Here is a 21,119-nt window from a genome sequence, read left to right on the forward strand (position 1 = left end):
AATTGGGCTTTTGGACTTGGCCAAAGTGTCGGGCTTTGCGCTGAATTCCCCAGCATCGAGGCTTTCACACACTTCCGTCCATCTTGAAGTGCACCCTCATGTCAGCGGCATTAGCCCTCGTCACGACGTCTGTGTCACCTGACTGCACGGTGCAGCTGGGCCTGCATCACCGACAGAACACGAAAGAAAGGGAGGGAGAAAGAGAGAGCAGCACTCGGGAGAACAGTCATCTACTGAGAATACATCAAGGTCGGGTAGTTGCTGGACAATGACAAGGACACATTTAGTAGGAAGATAGACTGGATTGGAGAGATATCCAATAGTGGGCTGTGACACCTGGATTGTGGGCTGGATCGGTGGTTGAAAGCTGAGTGACAAGTAACAAACATCCATTTTTTTCTTCGTGGCTTTGGTGAGTGGACCATCTATGATCTCCATCGTGTTCATAAAACTGATCACCCTATTCCTCTCCTTACTGTACATTATGGCTGAAAGTTTCTATATGCGAAGTCCACGTCCCCTGTTGACAGAGTTTAAATAGCTCTTCCCCACCTACCTGTACCTGTAAACATATATATCACCCTCCATCCTCATGCATTCTTACTATGGTCTAGGAATGTGTTTTCTACATGTGGCAGTAGGTCAGTAGATGTATATCATGTATTCATTTCTTCATTGTAGCCCATCTTGACTAGGGTCGCTTCCCACCTGACAGAAGTGTCTTCATCACAACGGTGGGAAGCGAACTTCCAGCCTCTGCACACTTTCGCAATTTGTAAATGTCGCCAATCAGCCAACCGCAAGATACCTGAGCAAATGTCACATTTACAACCTTTGCCGTAAATTATGTTCTTCTGACAGGTAGCCACGACCAAGTGCCGTGTACACACACAGTCCAAGCCAAAATTGTCTTGTGTTGCTTTAGTGGCAGTCAAACGCTTTGTGGAGGTCATCAAGACAGGAAGGGGTGTTTGCAAAGATAAAAAGGCCTCCAGCATTTCGTGGTTCTGGAAAAAATCACTTGGATCATAGAGTCTGTAATTTCCAGTACTGAGCCATGCGGAGTCATAATTTCCTCAGTGAACTCTGGGACAACGCGTGACCTCAGCTTCAGTTTATGGCAGCAAATGCCAGTCCTGGCAGGTTAAAAGGCAGGTTATAAATGCCGCACCCTGCGAGCTTCTGTGCTGCCAGCAGTTAGAACTTCAGCCTGCCTGCAATTATTCACAATGCCATCAAAGCTTTATTTTCTTCTTTCCAACGCTTTCTGCGAGAAAGACAGCCGTGGCTATTTAAAGGAAACAAAAACAAGTCAAATCGTAAGCTGGGTTTAAAGGACAGATACTACCCCATTAAGAATTCGGATTGCTTCGGTTGTTTACTTGCATTCTCCCCTAAAACACAGCTCTGGACCCATTCGTGAAGCCCGCCATGTTTACTCTGACACAAAAGAAAGTTAACTTACGACATAGGTAGACCGTTGGACAAGACAGGATGCTGGTGAGGTCAGCAGTTTTTCATCAGACCCATCTAACAAAATAAAGGTCGAGTGATAGTGAAATACTGTAAGCAGCTTTTTGCCGACTGGACAATGCGGCCTTCATCTTGCAATCTGTGAGAAGGACAGGAAGCTTGCAGTCTGCTGCAAGGCAAAGTTAGGAGAAATGTGAAAAGACTTCTCATGGTTGCACCTTACCTTTAAAAGCTGAGTGTTCGCAAAGCATTGACTTTCTTTGTATATGATGATGTGTACAAATTATGTTGCCAGTCCAACCGGCCTCAAAGAAAGTTTCACAGATGAAGGTTTTGCAATGGCGCTCTTCTATTTGGAGAAATATCTGACCTGACAACTTCTTCTTCGACGATTGCCATTTCGAGTTCGGAGAAGCTATATTGAAATTCTATGTTCCTATTTCTAGCATCGTCATCTGTCTCGCCAGTATTCTTCAGTTCGCTTCACTTTTTGTTGCTATATTCTTGTTCGAAAATTTTCTACACGGTTTTCAAATCTAGGATGCCAGCGTTTTCACGACCTACCACTCAGGTGATATACCGACATGTCACTCAATAACACAGCATGACCAACTTCTTCAACAGCCTCATATATTTTCCTGTAGACTCAATTCTAAGCAAACGATCCTTTTTTTCGTCCGAAACTTTGATGGACATGATTTAGAATGTAGGCTCTCATAAAAGCTCATCTGACTTGCTTTTCCCTTTAAGTTTGATAAATGAATTGTCTTTGCGCCTCCGTGTTCGGGTGCACAAGCGTGGTCATTGTGGCTTGAATGGGCTTGCAAATTTATAAATTGATGGATGGACTGTAGTTGTGGCTTCGAGGAGGAGGAAGAGGCGTGTGAGTATGGCTTAGAATAGGGCTTTGAGTCTCGATTCCGCACAGAAAGCCATAGAACTGCTTCTTTGACCAGCTAGGGAGATGACGACCACAGAGAGAAGAAGATTAGACGAGCTCCTTTAAACCTTGGGCAAAGAAAATAATCCACTCTCATCTCTGTGCTCAGCACTTCTTCGACGGACACACCTCATCGGCGTCTGGGGTGGACAAGAGGCATTAGTCTCGTGAGGACCCCACAGACAGCTAATTGCTGATTGCCTGCTTTAACCTAATGACGAGCCGTTTCCTCTGCTCGGGGCTGAGACAGGGGCCTTTTCCTTCTTTCATCAATAGCAGCCGATTAATGTGACAACATTGAAATCCCTCCCCACCCCGAACCCTACTTCGTTCTTTGGGTGAGTAAAACACTCGGAAGACACAGGTCTTTCATTTGTGAGTACTCTGTGGAGATTTAAATGATCCTTCAAGGAGGGAATGGTAGTTTGGATAAGATAACTTTAATCAAAGAGATACGAAAACTAAACAAGATGTTTACCAGGTTGAGGTTTAGCTTTATGCTTATTGATAATCGACCAAGTGTTATTTAAACAAAAAATAAGTAACACAAAACGGTAGAATGGATTTGTTTTATTTTTATTTTTATTATTATTATTATAAAACAGAAGTAAGATAATACAATAACTAATTTTTAGTAATGCTGAACACAATAACAATAGAGCTAAAGCCGATAAAAGGTGAGAAGAAAAGAAATATGTGTACTAAAAGTATGCTCTTCACAAAACTCCTCAGAAAATATTAAAACACACCAGAGAAATTCACACAGAATAATCGTATCTGAGTGTGATGTACCTAGAGAGAAAGGGTTACTTCCCCGTAGAGTGAGCATGCTAACATCAGAATATTTTACTTTAAGTGTAGTACTTATGCGTATACACGCTTTCAAGATACTGAATATTGAATTTAAGAAATGTTGTCACAAATTAATTGTTTTTTTTTCTATTAATTTCTGAAGAAATAATTATAACAATGTAATAACAAGATTATAAATGATGACTCTTAAGTATGCTGTTGATGTTTGTGGTGCTACGAGTAATAAAACAGAATAATTAATAAAATGCAAGGATATTTAACCGAAAAGAAAAAAGCTTGTAGAAAGAGGAGTCGTGACCAATGTCTGCAATCACAGAAAGTGCTGCGCCTCGTGCCTCTATCAAAAGATAGTTCCAAAAGATGAGCAACTATTTCTTTGGTTCAAGAACATTTTTCGTCCATAAAAACGTGATTCCGGGAAGCGAGAGCTTAGAAAGTGCAAACCTCCGATAAACTGCACAATAATTATTTCTCTTGTACGTGACTGGTAGTAGTATTGCGCCTACACACATGCGCTCATGCCTATTTCCGGTTCAGGAAGAGCGCGCCGTGGACTGCGGCCTTGGCTTCTGGTCTGATGGCAAGACGTTGAAGAATGTTCGCCACAGGGGCACTTAAAAGCTGGTCTTTCTGGGCGTTTCCTGCAGTCGTCAACCTCAAATGGATGCTCCTGACGGCACGCGACATCAGTAACGACAGGGCACGACAGGGCATCGTATCCGCATTCAGCACGAAACCAACGCTGGCTTCGTTCCCCGAGACGTTTTGCAGTAGGGGCAAGACTTGCACCAGCCGGCCACTCACAAGACACTTAGGGTCGCGGGTGGATCTTACATTACTAATTTATTGATAACAAGATGTCGCCGTTAACCGGTGAAACACGCTCTTGCTGGTGAAAAAAAATGTATATTTTGGCATCCTCGTTTGTTACTTTGATGATCACTTTCTTTCTATTGCTCTTTGAAAGAACGTCTAGCGAAAAAGAAAACAATATATAAAAAAGTTACCATATTCCCCCCAATTTTTAAATCTTCCTTAAGCGATCAGTGCACTGCTCAGATGCATTAGTGTTAACAATGAAGGGGAAGTTAATAACTACACACATCTATCATGTCCTTTTTTTTTTTTTTTTTTTTTTTTTTGCAAATATGGAGAAGTGGAAACTACAAGACTATTATGGTGTTATTTTGTAGCATGAATAAGCTGATAATGATTTTTTTTTCCTCACAGGGGAGTGTGGGAGAGTATTCAGATTAAAAAGCTTTCTCAATGGCAGCGTTGACCTTAAACGAGTTCTCACAAGACAGGAAGACCACCCCTACAGAAAACCTTCAAATTTACACAAGAAGCCCAGCAAAATGGCTTACAGTCAGAAGTGTCAGCATCCAGCAGGAAGCAGCCGTGTGGTGTGTCAAAGGTCTGTCTCCACATGTTTGTCATCAAACATAAACTTCTTACATGTCGCCACAACTTCTGATCTCGTTTTTCTCCTTGCAGTGAGTCGTGCTGCAGCGTTTGGTAGTTGGTACACTTTGATGATGAGGTAGAGAATGTTAGAGGTCTCGTCATGATAACAGTACAGACAGGTGTGGGTGGCTTGAGTGGCAACATACTTATGCCTGGTGTTGTTATTGTGTGACTCAAAATATGCAGCTCTGAAGATGCTGGACATCAACTCGTCAATGGATAGATCACACCTTACATACATAAAGTTTGCGATGAAAAAGCAACAAAAAAAAAACACTCAGAAAGAGTTTCCATGCTCCTCCTCTCTCTTGCGCGCACTTTCTTTGCTTCTGTGTGTTTTTATGTGGCGAGGAGGATCAAATGGATGATGGAGTGTGTGTGTGGGAGGTTTGTGGCGTGCGTGCACGTGTGGAGCGTAGATGTATGTGTGTGTGTGAGAGAGAGAGAGAAAGAAAGAGAGAGAGTCCCTTTTTCTTTTTTTTTTCTTCGGGATTTTGGTTTTAGGCTATTTCCATTTTCCATTTTCCTGTGTTCCCTGCTTACATCTTGTCAGGAACTGCTTCTTTGTCAAACTGTACGTTGGCAGGAAGACCTGTCACAGGTAATAACAGCCCGGAACTATTGTAAAAAAGAAAAAAAAAACTCTTGACATCGCCTCCGCAAAATTCGAGCTCAGCTACAGTAGCTGACATCTTTCGCAATGTTACTGTTCTCTTTTTTCTCAGGACTCCCTGCATTTTTGTAACTCATTTACCTCCCACTTTCTGTCAGAAAAGAAAAGAAAAGAAAGCTGGCACCGAATCACAAAGGTTTCTAACTTACGCAAAACAGCCATTGCTCGAACATTCCGTACTTAAGATAATGGGATACCTTCTTGATATCAGCGAACAAGAGACTGTAAAGTATCAACGATGCCTCACACAAAATATTTGTCCTTTCGAAGCAAAAAACGTTTTACAATATAATCGATACTCACACATGACCATTTATCGTCGTCGTCGTCGTCGTCAAGTGTTATAGACATGAGCACAGAAGCTGTTAGTTCTCGCCCAAGCACAGAACAGTCACAGAAGCTGGAGTCTGTAAGAGCTTGGGCTCAATAAATGATGGTTGGCTGCTTTAAAAAGCTTGTTAGCTCGGAGAGTACCACCGGGACCTGTAACCCTGCAGGCGGGACGAGGTAAGCCATGATCTTGTTTGTCTCCTGTCCGACCAACTTCCGGCAAGATGGTAAGAAGATTGCCATTGCAATGATAGTAATAATAAACACCTACACCTCACACGGTTGCATTCCGTGCTTTAGGAATGAACGACAAAGTAGAATAATAGAAAGTAACACAAAGCTAGTCTTTAGACAGAAAACTGAGTAGAAAGGGGAACGTGACTTAAAATTGACTTTAAATATTTAATATTTAAAAAATACTTAAAATCAAACAAGAGATTCAGAAAGCATATCCGCAATATAAAATCTTAACAAGAAGTAAAACTAGGATAATGGGGGTGTGGGGAGTAAGGGTGTGGGCAGTGTTATTCTAGAAAAAAATCGAATGGGTGACAAAATCTGGAAACCTCAACTTTGCATTGTTTTTTTCGGAACATTTCGTTAGCGCTGTCTTTTTGGCAGTTTTTCACATTTGAAAGGATTCTTTGTCCGAAGCTGTGTGCAAACTGATAACAACATGTCAGAAGCTTACTTTTAAATCCTCACAAGGAATCCTTTCTTATCAGGAAAGCTGTCAGCCAAATCATCAGTTTATTTTTTTGTGAGAGACAAATTTTAATGTCCACAATGTTTTTAAAGTATTAATAAATTTTAGGTGGTAATAAGAGAAGGAATAAGAATCTGTTTTCATTATAAAAAAAAACTTATTTACTGCAGTCCTCTTTTATTCACCTCATTCTCCACCATTTCATTTATTTTTGTTCCCATCCGTTCTCATTATCTTCAGCACGCAACACATGTGATGATATTTTGAAGGGTATGTGATTGAAAAATCCAGGTTTTTCTCATTTTCTCCTTCTCTCTCTCTCTCACCTCTGTAGTTTCTAATACTCATCATAGAGAGTGACTACCTATCTTTCCAACAAGATTTCATACCGAAAGGTTCATTCATCTCTTAGTGTTGTGATCAATCACTCCTTGGAACTTTGCCTGGTGCCATAATGAGGTGTCAAGACAACTCCTTGGCGAGCTCACGCTTCCTGCTCCTCCCCATGAACACCACTCACTCTCAAGTTGTACTTTATTAGTCGGAATGGCGGCGAGGGCATAGACCACGTATGTTTTATCCAGTCCTCCCCCTCCGCTTCCGTTTCTGGGGTGAAGTGAAGTCGAACTTTTTACGACGAGAGATTGTCGAGTGTCATAACATGTAAATGAATCCTTGACCAAAGTGCCAGAGGCAGCAAGATACCCGCTTGATGCTTCTGACTGCAGTTTGCGGCCCACGCCATCAGCAGTTGGTGTGCCAGAGCATCCTCATCAGTTCTGGCCTCAAGCTGGCTGCTGTTTCTTCGAATCAAATATCCATAAGATTTAAGATGCCCCCGCGGATTCTAGGGGTTCCCATCATAAAACATCCAGCTCCTGGTCCGGGAACTCTGCCATCTGTGGATGATGTTCATCACAGTCTGCTTCTAAAGTTTTCTTTCAGATAAATGTTAACCCAGACATAAGAAAATAATGGTTTTGGTGTTGCAAAACTGACAGATAATGAGAACAGAACAGTCACCGATTTTTTCCTATTACCTGTTTGCATCTGAAGAGACCTAAAGTATATGGAAGACTAAAGGCTTGAGGTGTGAGCTTTTGCTGGAGCATCGTCTGTAATGTTCGGCTTCTGTAGCTCTGGGGAGAAGGAAATATTTTCGGATGGACAGCAATCATCTGCCACTGGTGGACAGCAATCATTTGCCACTGGTGGACAGCAATCATCTGCCACTGGTGGACAGCAATCATCTGCCACTGGTGGACAGCAATCATTTGCCACTAGTGGACAGCAGTCATTTGCCACTGGTGGACAGCAATCATTTGCCACTGGTGGACAGCAATCATTTGCCAATGTTTTTTTGTTTGTTTGTGTTTAATGTCGTGCCAGCAACTAGTGCTATATCACAGCAAAATCATTTGCCACTGGTGAGAATTCCAAATAGTGTGTTGTCAGTGTCACAAACTAAATTGAACTTGTCCGGGTATTTATTGAGGCTTCTGCCATGTTTTCATACCAACGTCACACGAAGGAAAGACAAAAAGAAAGGAAGGAAGCAATGAAAGATGACAAATGAAAGGTAAAACTAATGAACGACAAACACAGAAAGACATTAAAAAAATGTTGCTGTAAAAGTCAGACATCAGACTTACAGGTAGATAGAGAACTATTTTTCTAATTACTGATTAAATTAAGTGCAAAATTCTATCCGTATTAAGACATATTCCATGCATTGCTACACTTTTATGAATTTTCAAACATCAGCAGTACTAAAAGAAATATCTGCAGAAGTATCTCAATGCGTGTTTGCGATCATATTTCAAATTAAAGGCAAATCAGATTAACCTGCATCCTCCAGATTGTGAACAAGCACGAACTGCAAGGTAATGATGTTTATGTGACAACCTAGACACTCACGACAACATAAACTTTGCCTAGAAGAATATTAACAGCCTCACAGCTCTGAAGCTTTACACGACCTTTGCACAGCAGCTCTCAAATGCACGGGTTGGCAGGCAAATTGTGGAAATAAACTGACTGGGGCCTGCAAAAACCCTTTGTTTGGGGTCAGCATGGCTTTTATCACCAAGGTGACTAGAATGGTGCTGCTAACACTGGAAAACACAGACAGAAATTACTCGTGCATATGTGTGTGTGTGTTTTGTGTTTTTGTGTGTGTGTGTGTGTGCGTGAGAGAGAGAGAGAGCAGAAGAAGAACGGGAGGAGGAAATAGGATTTTTTAATTTCCGAACCAGCAACTAAGGAAATGTCGCAACAACCTAGCCTTGTATGCCCTGCCACATGCAGAGAAATAACAATATATTCGAGACAAGGTCTGAACCAAGGACAACCAATCTTCAATGTATTAATGATCAGCACTTACCTGCTGCACCACGGGACTGCCAGAGAGAGAGATTGAATTTCTTTATTGACGAGGTTATCGGCCAGTTTAAAGGGGGACTATAAGAGAAATCATCAAACGTATAAACACACATTAACCAGAGCCACACTGTGCTTTTAACAATTGCAGAAGATAAACCAAAGAATGCGTGTTAAATATACTAAAAAAAACCCACACAAATTATCACTCGGACACACGCACACGCACGTGCGCACTCTAGTCTTATATTTATATACGCATTATAGTAAATTTGCATAAATTATCAGGGAAAAAAACTTGGACTAGACTTAACCCCACTATGCCATACTTAGTTTAAAACAATCATTCAAAAACGTATTCCTTGCTTTATTTGAGCAACACCTGGATTTTCTCAACCAAAGCCGTAGCCATACCTGTACAGTGTAGTCATCACGTGGCAAACCCACGTGACTTTGTCATCATATTGCTACTTTAATAACATTTAAAGGCTTTTCTTGGTGGGTGTAGCATATCTGGTATTTTGATTCAGTATACAAGGGGAAGAAAGAGATGGGACACAAAAGGTAAGACAAAACAGAGGCAGTAAAGTGAGCAACAGGTAGAGATGTTGTGAAGAAAAAAGAAACAAATTTTATAGAAACCTTCGGATGGCGACCGACATGTTCTCTGTGTTTTTAACAAAATGTTAGAATCCGAATTCCAACATTGATTAGTTTCCATCACTTGTTGGTGTGAACTTCAACGACAGGAGCAGACGTTTGACTCCATCACCAACTTCAACCCGCCACCCATCCTCCCACCACCCCTTCACCCACTTGTCGTCACGTGCACACATCATTAATCACTGAAACGTGAGCAACACCCACACTGCACATGCGCACTCATTCACAGTGTGCTGTTTTTCTCTTGTTTGTTCTTCTGGCTGAAAAAAAACCCTGTATTTTCTTTCAGGTCTGCGCGTGGCGCCCTAGTATCAGGGTAATTTACTCTGTTCTGCAAAAACGTGCAAATCTGCAAATCGTCTCCCTTGTTTGCCGCAAGAAAAGTTTCCGCTGTGCGCGAGGGATCCTGGCCTAGCATCTCAGGAAATGGCCCAGAACACCCGGCTCGTTGCCTTCCGGTCTCAGCATTTTAAATCACATCGCCTCGGCTCTTTAACTCCAAGACCGTGTGGATGAGAACAACATCAGATGGCTAACAGAGAATTATATTCATTTGTGCGCAGCATCCTGTTCGTGTTTTTGCAGACGGCACAATAATTATTTCAGAAAGAATCAAAAGAGGCAGAGTATTCGATGCAATAAAAAAGAATTAAAATTAAAAGACTTTATTACCCACTGTCAAAATTTTTTTCTATGTTTTAGAGATACTTCAAATGCAGGGCCTGGTGAGGTGGTCCCAAGAAATCTGTTTTAGGGTGAGAAAGATGCGGTTGTAAAACATCAGACAACAGCAATGCAGGTCATTTGTATTCGTTTCTGCTATCTTAGTCCTGTCTCCAATGTTATCGCTATGTTATCGCTAAAAATGACAGAGACATATACAAACAGATGGAGTTCTTTTTAAATGTCTTGGTCAGCTGACATCAAGAACACGCCGTTTGTCAATTTGTCAGTTCTCTTTGCCGTACACAAGAAGAGATAAATCCTGACTTCCCTCCATCTTCTCTCTCGGGTGTCAAGATGTCCCGCCACCCGGCAGCCGCTTATCGCCGATGCTCTCCGTGAAGTGAAGGGGAGATTACTCCCATTGAATGTTGTCATCTTCTGAACACCGCGTTTACACGTCGTTTGAACGATGTTCACCAAGCTGATGTTCATTTTACAATGTCTGTCAATGTCGGTTTTAAATCGCCGGCAAACGATCTGCTGATTAAGTCGAAAGTTTATCTTTACTCGCCCTGCATGCATAATAACTACAAGGGAGAACCGTTATGGCAGGTTATTTTTTCTTTTCTTAGCATCACCTTTCCATTTTCCTACCCTTCGGCCCACGAAACTCGGAAACGCCGCCAAAACAGTAAATTCCGTACCGGAGTCACCCCGACACAGATGAATCTTATTATTGTCAGAATTCAGTCCTAAAACTTTTCCCCAGACGCAAACAATTTATTTTTCCTGTGTGTTCCCCATTCTTTTTGTTTTCGTCGAAAACAGAGTCATTACTTTTATTGATTATTGATTCCCCTTTCTTTTTTTGTGATTTCTCAGTGTTGACTGATGTTTTTGTTAGTCCAGCTGTAACGCTGACGTCGTTGTCACGTGACTCAGATTACAACATGGACATGCACATCCCTGTTTTGTGGTAAACTCATGGGTTTGATCACAATTATATTTGTTGACTGTATTATGAATTTTTATGTTTATTTGCAGTTGCTGTATTTTTCATTTTTTAGTATTATTTTTGTTTAATTCATATTTCGATTTTCTTTATTCCGTTGTAAAAGTGTTTATCTAGGGTACTGCATAGTTAGCATTGGGAATTGGATTAAGGTTTGGGTTAGTCCTGGTTAGGAATGCATGTATGTTTTGAGGCTGGACACAACACATATAAACAAAATAAAATGTGGACATATTGCTACCGCTGCATCAGTCTCTCGCAATCTCTCCTACACACTGTCAACTTGAATAGTCACGCGCTAATAGTTTCTAGAAAGCTCGTTTTGCGAAAACTTTCTTCGACCATCCGCCGCCCTTTTCCAATCTACAGTCGATGGGTTTTGCAAAGCCCACGAGGAAATTGGTTGGCAATCTTTCTCTACTTTGTCGGATCCTTTGAACGGTAGATACTGTCTGTTCTCTCACCATGCTTTACAAAAAAAGAAGATAGGATTTAAAGGGATGGGCGAAGGTCGTCCCCATTCTGTCCATTTGGAAGACATGCCCGGTTCTTTTCAGTCAGGCTGTCAGGTGGCAGTGACAGATCAAACCTAAAAACGACGAAAGTAAAAATGATCCAGGGTGTCCATTCTTTTCCGATGTCCACGATGTCTGGCAGCGACCAAGGTAGTAAATGTAACATTTACACTCAAACTGTCGGCCTTCAGAGGATGACCTCTGACCTGCAGGCATCCCTCAGAAACAAGATAGCGCTGTATGGGTAGTTTTATTTTTCCCCCATGTATAAAACTGTCTATTAATGTCAGAGGGTGGACTTCACCTAAATGCTTACAAACATGGTTAGGTAACATATCTCTGTACATAAATTGCGCTCCAAGTAAAAGAAATAAAAGGACATACGGGTAGACTGTATGGAAATGAGCGATGAGCACACGTGGATGTGGTTGGACTGGTGGGGGAAGAGGGTAGTGGGGGATATTTTATAGCGATACTTGCTCATTTTTATCTTCACATTTGTTTTGCATGCCTCTGAAAAAAACTTTTGCTTAAAAAATACATTAGAACTTGCTGCCTCAGTCTCTAGACTTTATCCCACCCATTTTGTTGACCTGCTGATACATTCCAACTGCACGTTCCCCACACTTTGCTCTGCTGGCCAACGAGCCTTTGCTCACGCTGGTCCCTTTGCTTGGAGTACTCTCCCCTTGCCGCTCCGCTCCGCTGGTTTCCAGCGGCTGCTTAAGACTCATCTCTTTAGGATTGCCTTCAGACACAAACTGCCTTGATAAACGAAATCGATGGACGAGGACATAGACAACGACCATGATCTTGTCACCGAGCTAGAAGCTGGCGACATGAGGGTGAGGTTCCCCTCAAACATCTCCCTCCACCAGATTTTGCTTGGATTTTGCGAAGCTACAAGACCCAGACGTTGCTGAAATGTTTAACGACCTGTACCAGTCAAAGTCTGAATGAATGAAATGATATCCAAAGCATTGATTATACTCATGATTTGTCATCGTTAGAAAGCTGATAGGTCAGTAATATTTTAATGACTGCAAAGAACAAAGGAAGATAAAAGATTACCAACAGTGCAGGGCTTCAATAACAGTTTTACTCAATCAATATTTAGACACCCTTCTTTGACCCTTGATCTACAATCACTACAGTATGATGAGATTAGGGGTCATGTCCCTGACCTGCGTATTCTTATTTCAACCAAAATCGTCGTTAACATACAATAGAGCTCAGCAAAAGTTTAGGTCTGAGCCTGAACATCATTCCAATCAAGATTCTACAGAAGTCAATTGTATTGACAGCAGGGCACGGGCAACTAGGACTCGGGATCGAACTTCTCATTAGAAAGTAGTCAGCGGATGGCGAAGTGAAATACTCTCAGGCACGCCCTGCTCCCTAACAAGTTATCTCCCTCCAGATTCCTAATGTTTACAAGTGTTCGTTTCAAGAAAAAGCGAAACTTCCGCTGGGTTAACAGGATCTTGCTTACATACCAGATCTTAGGGGGACAAACCAAAGGTGACAAACAAAACAAGTACACATCACTCGGATCATGCAGTCCTGTCCGAAGTAAGAACTGTAACTCGAGTTTTATTATTGCATATGAGATAGGAGCCGGCTATTCTCGAGAACTTTCGATGGTTTGTAAATAAACAAAACATAGAGTTTACCGAAAGTATGTCTTTTCGCGACCAGCACCCTCAACAGTATGACTGTCATGAATAAATCATGCTGACACACATGTTTAAAAATATTTCCTATCGTCACTACCCTTTACAATGCCTACGGTCCTTCAAAATGTTTTCGGCAATTTAGGTCAACCTCAAAGGAAAATCTCTTTTTTTTTAGAGAGAGAGATGGGGAAGAGTGGGAGAGCAATCATCCTCCCTCTTCGTCTCAATTGGTTTTCTATGACTTGTCTGTGGGGAGGTGGGGCAAGTCTTGTCGAAGCGCAGTTCTCCCTGAAGGCGTGATCAGTCTTACTTGCCCTAATAGTTCTTTTGGACTCACGACCGAGAAACACGAATAGACCAGTCTATACAATGGTCTTCAAGCTGAAAATGGTGGCATAATCAAAGTCCACCTTGCAACGGTTCCTTCAGCCGGTATTAGCAGAAAATGCGTGTGTAATGTGTCGTGCTTTAGTTTGCATACAAAGTGTCCATGAGAGTCAGTCGGTGGCAAAGTGTAGCTTGTAGGTAATCATTTTGTTATCTATATTTGCATACACAATTGTCTGTGTCTCTGCTTTCCATATGCAGCATGCGATTCGGGGTTCAATGATGCTCTCTCAGGAAGTGTTTATCAGATCTGAATGAAAGTTAATTTTCTGCCGAAGTAGCTCTGACCGTCAGACAGAAAAGAACTGAGTGAGGTGTCTGCCATCCTGAGCAAAATGAAGTTTTAAGTCTGTGCAATTTCCTTGCTTGCCTCTCATCGCCACTGAACGCGTTTTCTAGGTGACAAAGCGATGATTCCTGTTATCGCCAGCGACTCTTTCAGATGTCTGACTGTTGTTCGGGAAAGCACTTCTTCATATTATTCAGTCAGGCTTATCAATACAGATGCCGACGAATGCCCCCAAACAGAAAAAGTAAGTGGTTTTAAAACTTTCTAAATTCTTTTGTAGTGTCGATCGCAAACATAAGATGGCGCTGATGTCTCGTCCTCGTATTCAGATCCACGCCACCACAGGCAACGAACAGGAACGTTCCCTTCTCGGCATGTGTCCAACTCTTATTAAGTTTAAGCCCTCGCTTGTTTTAGTTTTACAACTGAATAATGTAACTCAATTCCTTTTCTATCAATTTTACGTGGCACTGATGAACTTGTGTCCATTCGTTTTTCTTTTAGCATGGTGGGTGAGAATGAGGTGATCAAAGACGGGGCCAAATCGAGTCAGTTCTCTCCTGTTGGTAATCATTAGGAAGCAGCACTTAAGTCCAGGTTTACCAGAGTCACGTGGAGTGACATCCACGCCAGACATCCCCGTGAGAAGTCCGTACGAGGGCAGCACTGGTTCTCGCCAAGAAACAAGAACAAACAGATTCTCGTCCGCGGGAAGGAGTTGTCAGAAATCGAATTAAGGCGTGCTTGCTTGAGCGGACGCACACTGCACTAACCCTGATGTAGAACACGAGGCCGAAATTGAATAGAGTTTATTACATCTGGAATTATCTCGTGTCCTTGTGAAGACAAAAAAAAATTATCAAGTCTCCCCCCACCTTACTTTCCCCTCCTCCATCACCCCCGCCCAACGGGCCGAGGTCCGTTGTTTGGAATGCAAAAAACTTAACGCCTGTTCCTGTCTTCGATCGCCGCGTTTAGGATGTTGAAGCCACGGTAAAAGGTTGGACAAATATTTAAATTAAATTCATTTCATCAGATTTACGGTATTAGGAATTCTTTACGAGAACCCTTAAGCATGCTCCAAATTTTTAGCAACAATAATGAAGCAGGACCAGTCAAATCACTTCCCGACAATTCACCGCGGAACGTATTCAAGTGGTTGCTGCGTGCATGCTGGTGTGCGTTCGTGTGCGAGTAGTTTTCCCACCCTGTGCAGAAAACTTTTTTTATTTTCAAAATTAGGGGAGAAAGTATTTCGTAACACAAAACACACGTGTATTTTTATGCACACAAACACAGGCAAGTAATATACAGACATACTTGTCATTGCTATTGTAGTTTATTACATTAATGGTTAGAGAAAAGTCGTTTGAATCTGAAAGCGCGTGAAGACAGAGAGAGAAAGAAGAGATAAAGACAGCGAGTGGAGTGCAGCAAGCCATGACGTCACCATGCACGTGCTGCGCGCCTGAAGGATGCTGCCTGCTGGCTTATCGCCCCTCGCGCGGTGTTCAGTGACCAAAACTGGAGGCCGCCTGCTTCTGCACCAGCCTACAGGAGTTTCCTCCCTGGAGTAATCTTTTCAATTCCTGTGGCTTTTATTGACATTACACTTTGACACTTGTTGTTGTCAAACTTGTTGTTGTCAACTGTGTGGCGACCTGGTCAAAGCATGATCTCTCTCTCTCTTCCCACTCTCTCTCTCTCTGATTTGTTCTCTCATTCTCTCTCCTTCTATCTCGCTCTTGTTATATCGACTTCGATTCGGGGAGGCTTCTGAGGAGAGCTCCACACAGCACCTCTTCTTCACATTTTATATAAATATATATATACATACTTTTAACCTAAGAAGATTGTGTGAGTCCAAATCAAAATATAACAAAAAGAGAAGGTGAAAACACACACACATGTATATATATATATGTACAGATGTTTGTTTGTTTCCGACCACGTGTGTGTGCGCGCGTACGTGAGCGCCCTCGTGTGGGTGTCGGGTGAAGTGGGGTATAGGACAGGATCAATATGCGGGTAGAATTCGTTCTTTGGTAAATTCAAACAGAATATCTGTTCTGTAGGAAATACCTTTTTACCTTTGTTCCCTTGCGCTAATGGCCGTTGATGTCTCTGTATATATATTTTAAGGTGACCAGACGTTTCGGGGGCGAAAGCGGGACACGTGCCGATGATGGTGTCGTCACCGTCAAAAAACGCTGAAAAAAGTGATTTTTAAAAACAAGCGGGACATTCGATGGACTTGCCACAAAGCCAGAAAGCGGGACATTGGGCGTCCCGCCCGATGAGCAGGCGGGACACGAGGTCAAAAGCGGGACTGTCCCGCCTAAAGCGGGACGTCTGGTCACCTTATATTTGCTAATATGTCTGGTTTGAGACTTAATGTATCCTGTGTGCATTTTGTGTTTGTGTACGGCTTATGGAGTCTACTATGATGTCAGCATGTGTGTGATAAATACCTGTATTACAGATTTATTATTGGATGTATATTATTTTTAGCCGTTTTACACAAAATTCTTCGGAACAACAAAAAGTAAGATTTTAAATACAGTAAATGTAGAGGGCTTTGGGTCCAGATTGGGTAGGTATGGATGATCTTTCTTCATTTCGCTGCGCGCGCATGCGTATGTGTGTGGGGGGATCTTTGAGGGTGGGTAATGAGGATATGGATCCACACTCCCGTTTGTGCGCTTGCTATGTAGCTGTGTGTTCGTGACACCTTCAATAATACCAGTCCACATGAGCCTACTTTGATGTGTCAATCAAAAGGCATGTAACATTTTTAAAACGACAGTTACATGTATAAAAATGTGCGATAGATTAGCCTGTGAGGATGCAAGAAAGAAAAAAGTGCGTAGGAAAGAAAGAAAAGAAAATCAGGAAGCACAAAAGACATGAAAGATAATGAGAAAAGAGTGGAAAAACGAAAGAGAGAAAGAAAACGAAAAGTAAAAAATTACGGGATTACGTAAAAACAAAATGAGATATAAAGACAATAAAAAGAAAACAATGCAAGAAAGAAAGAAGAAAGAGGTAAAGGCGAGATATGAAAGATGAAGGAAACAAAATTATTTAGACATTTATACGAACAGACACACAAGAAGACAGATACAAAAAGAAGAAGATATTGGAACGAAGGAAGAGGGAAACAAAGAAAGGAAGATCTGCTGTTGCGCGGGCACGAGGTCAACAGATCGCTGGGTGGATCGACGGTTAAACGGAGGGACATTCAAGAATCAACAAGAGGAAGGGACGCGAGACAAAAATAACAGATTATCCCGGACAGGGATGAGGGGGAGAGAACCAGGATTCTAGGAGAGGCCAGAAAATTAAATTGCTTCTTCTTGCACTGAGTGGCCGCCCCCGAGCATGCAGAAGTGATCATTGTCCACAGTCGCCATCAGTACGCAGACGCTGGCCTTTCTTGACACAGCCACCGGCTCCCTCCCCTGTAGCCTCCAGCACCGACCCTCGCCACATTTTCAGACGCCCGTGCATAAACAAAATGGACAGAAAAAATTGCATTCTGGTCTTGAAAAGGTTTCCCGGTGCAGACCGCTCCCTTAAACGTGGGTTCAGATTTCATGAAAGCAAAAATATCCAGAGAGGTTACTCACAGGTCATCGATGAACAATTTGTCATTTCTTCCTGCCGTTTCCTGCAACTAAAGATCGAATTCTGCTCCTCCCACAGCAAGCATGTTGGTAATGCTGTAAATGATCGCAACATTCAAACGACGGGGGAAAAAAACAAACAGAAAAGAATCCATATTGCCCACTAAAGATGGAACATTGTACAGGTGATAAAAAGCTCAGTAAGATTAAAGAGAAAAGAAAGAATGTTGTCTTACCTGTACCTGCAGAGATTCACGAACTTGTATTCCACCGTTGTTTCATTTTCAGAAGAGAAGATAAAGCCGGACTCACTCGTACGTCCTCAGTCTGCAACATACAGTAGGTAAAGTCCATCATCACATGTAGATAATGTGGCAGCTACTGGTGTCAGTTGTAGTTGCAGTAGATGCACTGTGGGGATCATGATGGTGGTGATAGTAATGATGGTGGTGGTGATAGTAGTGATGGTGGTGGTTATCGTCGTGATGGTGGTGGTGATAGTAGTGATGGTGGTGGTGATAGTACTGATGGTGGTGGTCATCGTCGTGATGGTGGTGGTAATAGTAGTGATGGGGGTGGTCATCGTTATGATGGTGGTGGGATGTGATAGTTGTAAAGTAAACTAGCTGATAGCCTCACCATCATTCTCTATTAAGATCCTCTCATCTGGCTGCCATAATATTCCTACCCTTGCTGCTGTTGCTGACTCCGTAACGACAAAAAGAACCAGAATCAAAGCAACCGGAAAGAATAAGGGAATGAGCGACAGCAGACAGGCAACCTTCAGACAATCAGGCAGATAGGCAGAGGGAAAAAAGAAAAGAATCGTCTTTCTCCACCATCTAATTGCCTTCAATACCACGTGTTTCATGTGCTTAACTCAATGTGTTGAGTACATATGCTCTTCTCTTTACTTCAGCAACTAAACGACGGATTTTTTACATTCTTTTAATTTAGCAAGTAATGTAACAGCAAGTCATTTATATTTACCAATTTTCCCATTTACATAAGTATCTTTATTCTTTACATTTCTCTAATTTATATAAGTAACTGTACCCTCTACCTATTTCCTTTTCCTCCTAAAGTTAGTTTGCATCCTTTTTTGTCCCCATTTTCCACTGACCAATCACATTAGCATGTTAACATCCAATCAGAAAGGGTTTTATTCACAGGAGCCTGCAGTTCCTGTGGCTGTCCGTGCTTTTGCCTTGAGCTGCTTAGTCCCTCCGACTCGCACATCAAAGCGGCCGCTCGTGTTTAACCGGGTATCAGCATCACGTCCCTCTGGCCCTCCCACGATATAAACCTCGGGTGTAATGGCTCTCTTCTTGAAGGTGGTGCTGCTGTATCGGTTTCTCTCTCTCTCTATCTCTGTCTGACTCATTCACACACACACACATATACGCACGCACACACGCACGAGCTCACACCAGGCGACTTTTGTCGTTCGTGCATGTGCAAGTGTCTCTGATCTGTCATCACAGTTGGATGACACAACTTCATGAATAATAATAATGAACTTGGCAGGAGAGAGCAGACAGGGCTCAGCAGACCTCTGAGGGTCCCGTCCCCACAACGAACACTGACACAGTCTTGCACTGCATTTCGCAGAATCTGAAGTCGTTGCTCACTAAATATAGCATCGATAACAACAACAACAGCAACAACAACAAAAATACCAGATTTTAAGTAGAACTCCTGAGATACCGAGAAAGGGTTATTGTGGGAAATATTTTTGACAGGGTTTTCCTAATATACCAGTTACCTTCTTCATAGTTTAAGCTCAAACGAGTCAACAAATCCTTTTCTTTTATCTTTCCAGTTTTTGAATCTGTTGGAAATGATACAACAATTCTTTCACTGGAGGCGGGTTTCAGGAGAGTTGGGGTGAACCTAACCTGGACGAGATTTCATAAACGGAAAAATTGCTGGAGAGCCCGGGAGGCGTGAGTGGATTTCAAACTGTCTAACAAATTCGTACCAGAATTCGTTTTTTTTTTCCCTGACAAAATATAATTCAAGTTTATCATGGAAGCTTGACCAAAAAAAAAAAAAAATTACTTTGCAACAATCTTAACAATCTTGAGGCTTATAATAAAAATGCTTCACGATCTCGGAGGACAGTAAGTGAATATTAATCGGCACAAAAAAAAAAAAAACTCGCTGAAATAATGCCAACTTTTTTGTAGTTTCTGTTTTTCTGATAAGATACCAGCTTGTAGCCAACTGACTGACTGGGGAGAGCAGGTGAGGAGGGGCAATGTTAGGACTATTTATAGGCGTGTGACGTCAAAACCAATCAGTTGATTTCACGCTTGACTAACTTTGCTGATTAAAAAAAAAAAGAGATTCACATGAATATGAACTTGATGCTGCACAACTGCCATTCAACTGTACATCGAGGCTTCTGAGAGTCATTCAGGGAGAATGTTCGGCGTCCCTCTGTCGCCTTCTCTGCCCCCCCCCCAGAGTTAGTCAAGGGCTTTGCTCAAAACTGCTGAAAAATTGGGCACGTAAATATGCCAACTTCTCGTGAAATTATTGTCAGATTCTTCCAGCAGCTGATTATCCTTAAACCCTGTTACTAAATGCACGGCAAAGTTATTATCGTCGGCCTGCCAGCTTGACTGTGTGCGAGTCACCGAGAGCTGTCCGAGAGGCTTGCTTGGTCGACAGAGATGTAACTCTGTTTCCTTGCAGCCGATGAAAAACTCAAGCCCGTCGATGAACTGGCAGCAGCAGCAGCAGCAGCAGCAGCAGATAAAATTGAATTTTATTTGCTTTGAACGGTGGAGGAAGAACTTCATGCCAAGAGCATGCCGACATTGCCCTCGACAGAAACGACTGTCTGTGTGTGTGTGTGTTCGCGCGCGCGTGCTTTCAATACGCATAAACCCCAAGGACTTTCTCCCTTTAGGTATCATATTCATAAACCTTATATCTCCCTCTGTGCATTCTAAGTTAATTTTTCCCTTCTGGTCTTTCTAATTCACTGAAGCTGCACAGTTTCCTCTATTTGTTCACACGTATTTTGATGTGATCATGACATTCAGATTTTATAATTTTTTATCATCTATCATGATTAATTTTTGTTTGATGAAATTTATTTTATATTTCTACTTCCGTTGTGAGCGACAGGCGTGTTCCATTATCATCTGCTCATCCATCCATTCCTTCCACTTTTTACAGAAAGAGAGGGGAGTGGTGCTGCTCGCGAGATGCTTTGTGAAGGACGAAGTACGAACAAGATGAAGCTTACTAATTAGTACAGAAGTTATTACCGACTTCTCCTTCTGTCTTTTTAACACCTCAACGGACATGCTCTGACCACAACTGTGACCTCTCCTCCGTGAATCGATGGCAAGATTTTTGCTAAGGTTTCTACAGTTTCACCATTTTTTCGTCTCTGTGGAGATTAGCATCACTGGCTGGCCGCTCTTATTCTCCAAACGATATGTTACAGTTTTTTGACAGAAAGCTGTTTGCGTGTAATGACGCTAAAGG

General features: G+C 42.2%; 1 protein-coding gene across 1 annotated transcript in view; it reads right to left on the reverse strand.

The window, feature by feature from the left end:
* LOC112564501 (sex peptide receptor-like) overlaps nt 1-21,119 on the reverse strand; it is a 178,189-nt gene that overhangs the window by 112,841 nt on the left and 44,229 nt on the right. Inside the window, 1 exon segment of the mRNA XM_025239357.1 lies at nt 17,852-17,942. The gene's annotated coding sequence lies outside the window, so the exon portion shown is untranslated.

Source organism: Pomacea canaliculata, linkage group LG5 (genome assembly GCF_003073045.1).
Source record: "Pomacea canaliculata isolate SZHN2017 linkage group LG5, ASM307304v1, whole genome shotgun sequence".
Classification (NCBI taxonomy): Eukaryota; Metazoa; Mollusca; class Gastropoda; order Architaenioglossa; family Ampullariidae; genus Pomacea; species Pomacea canaliculata.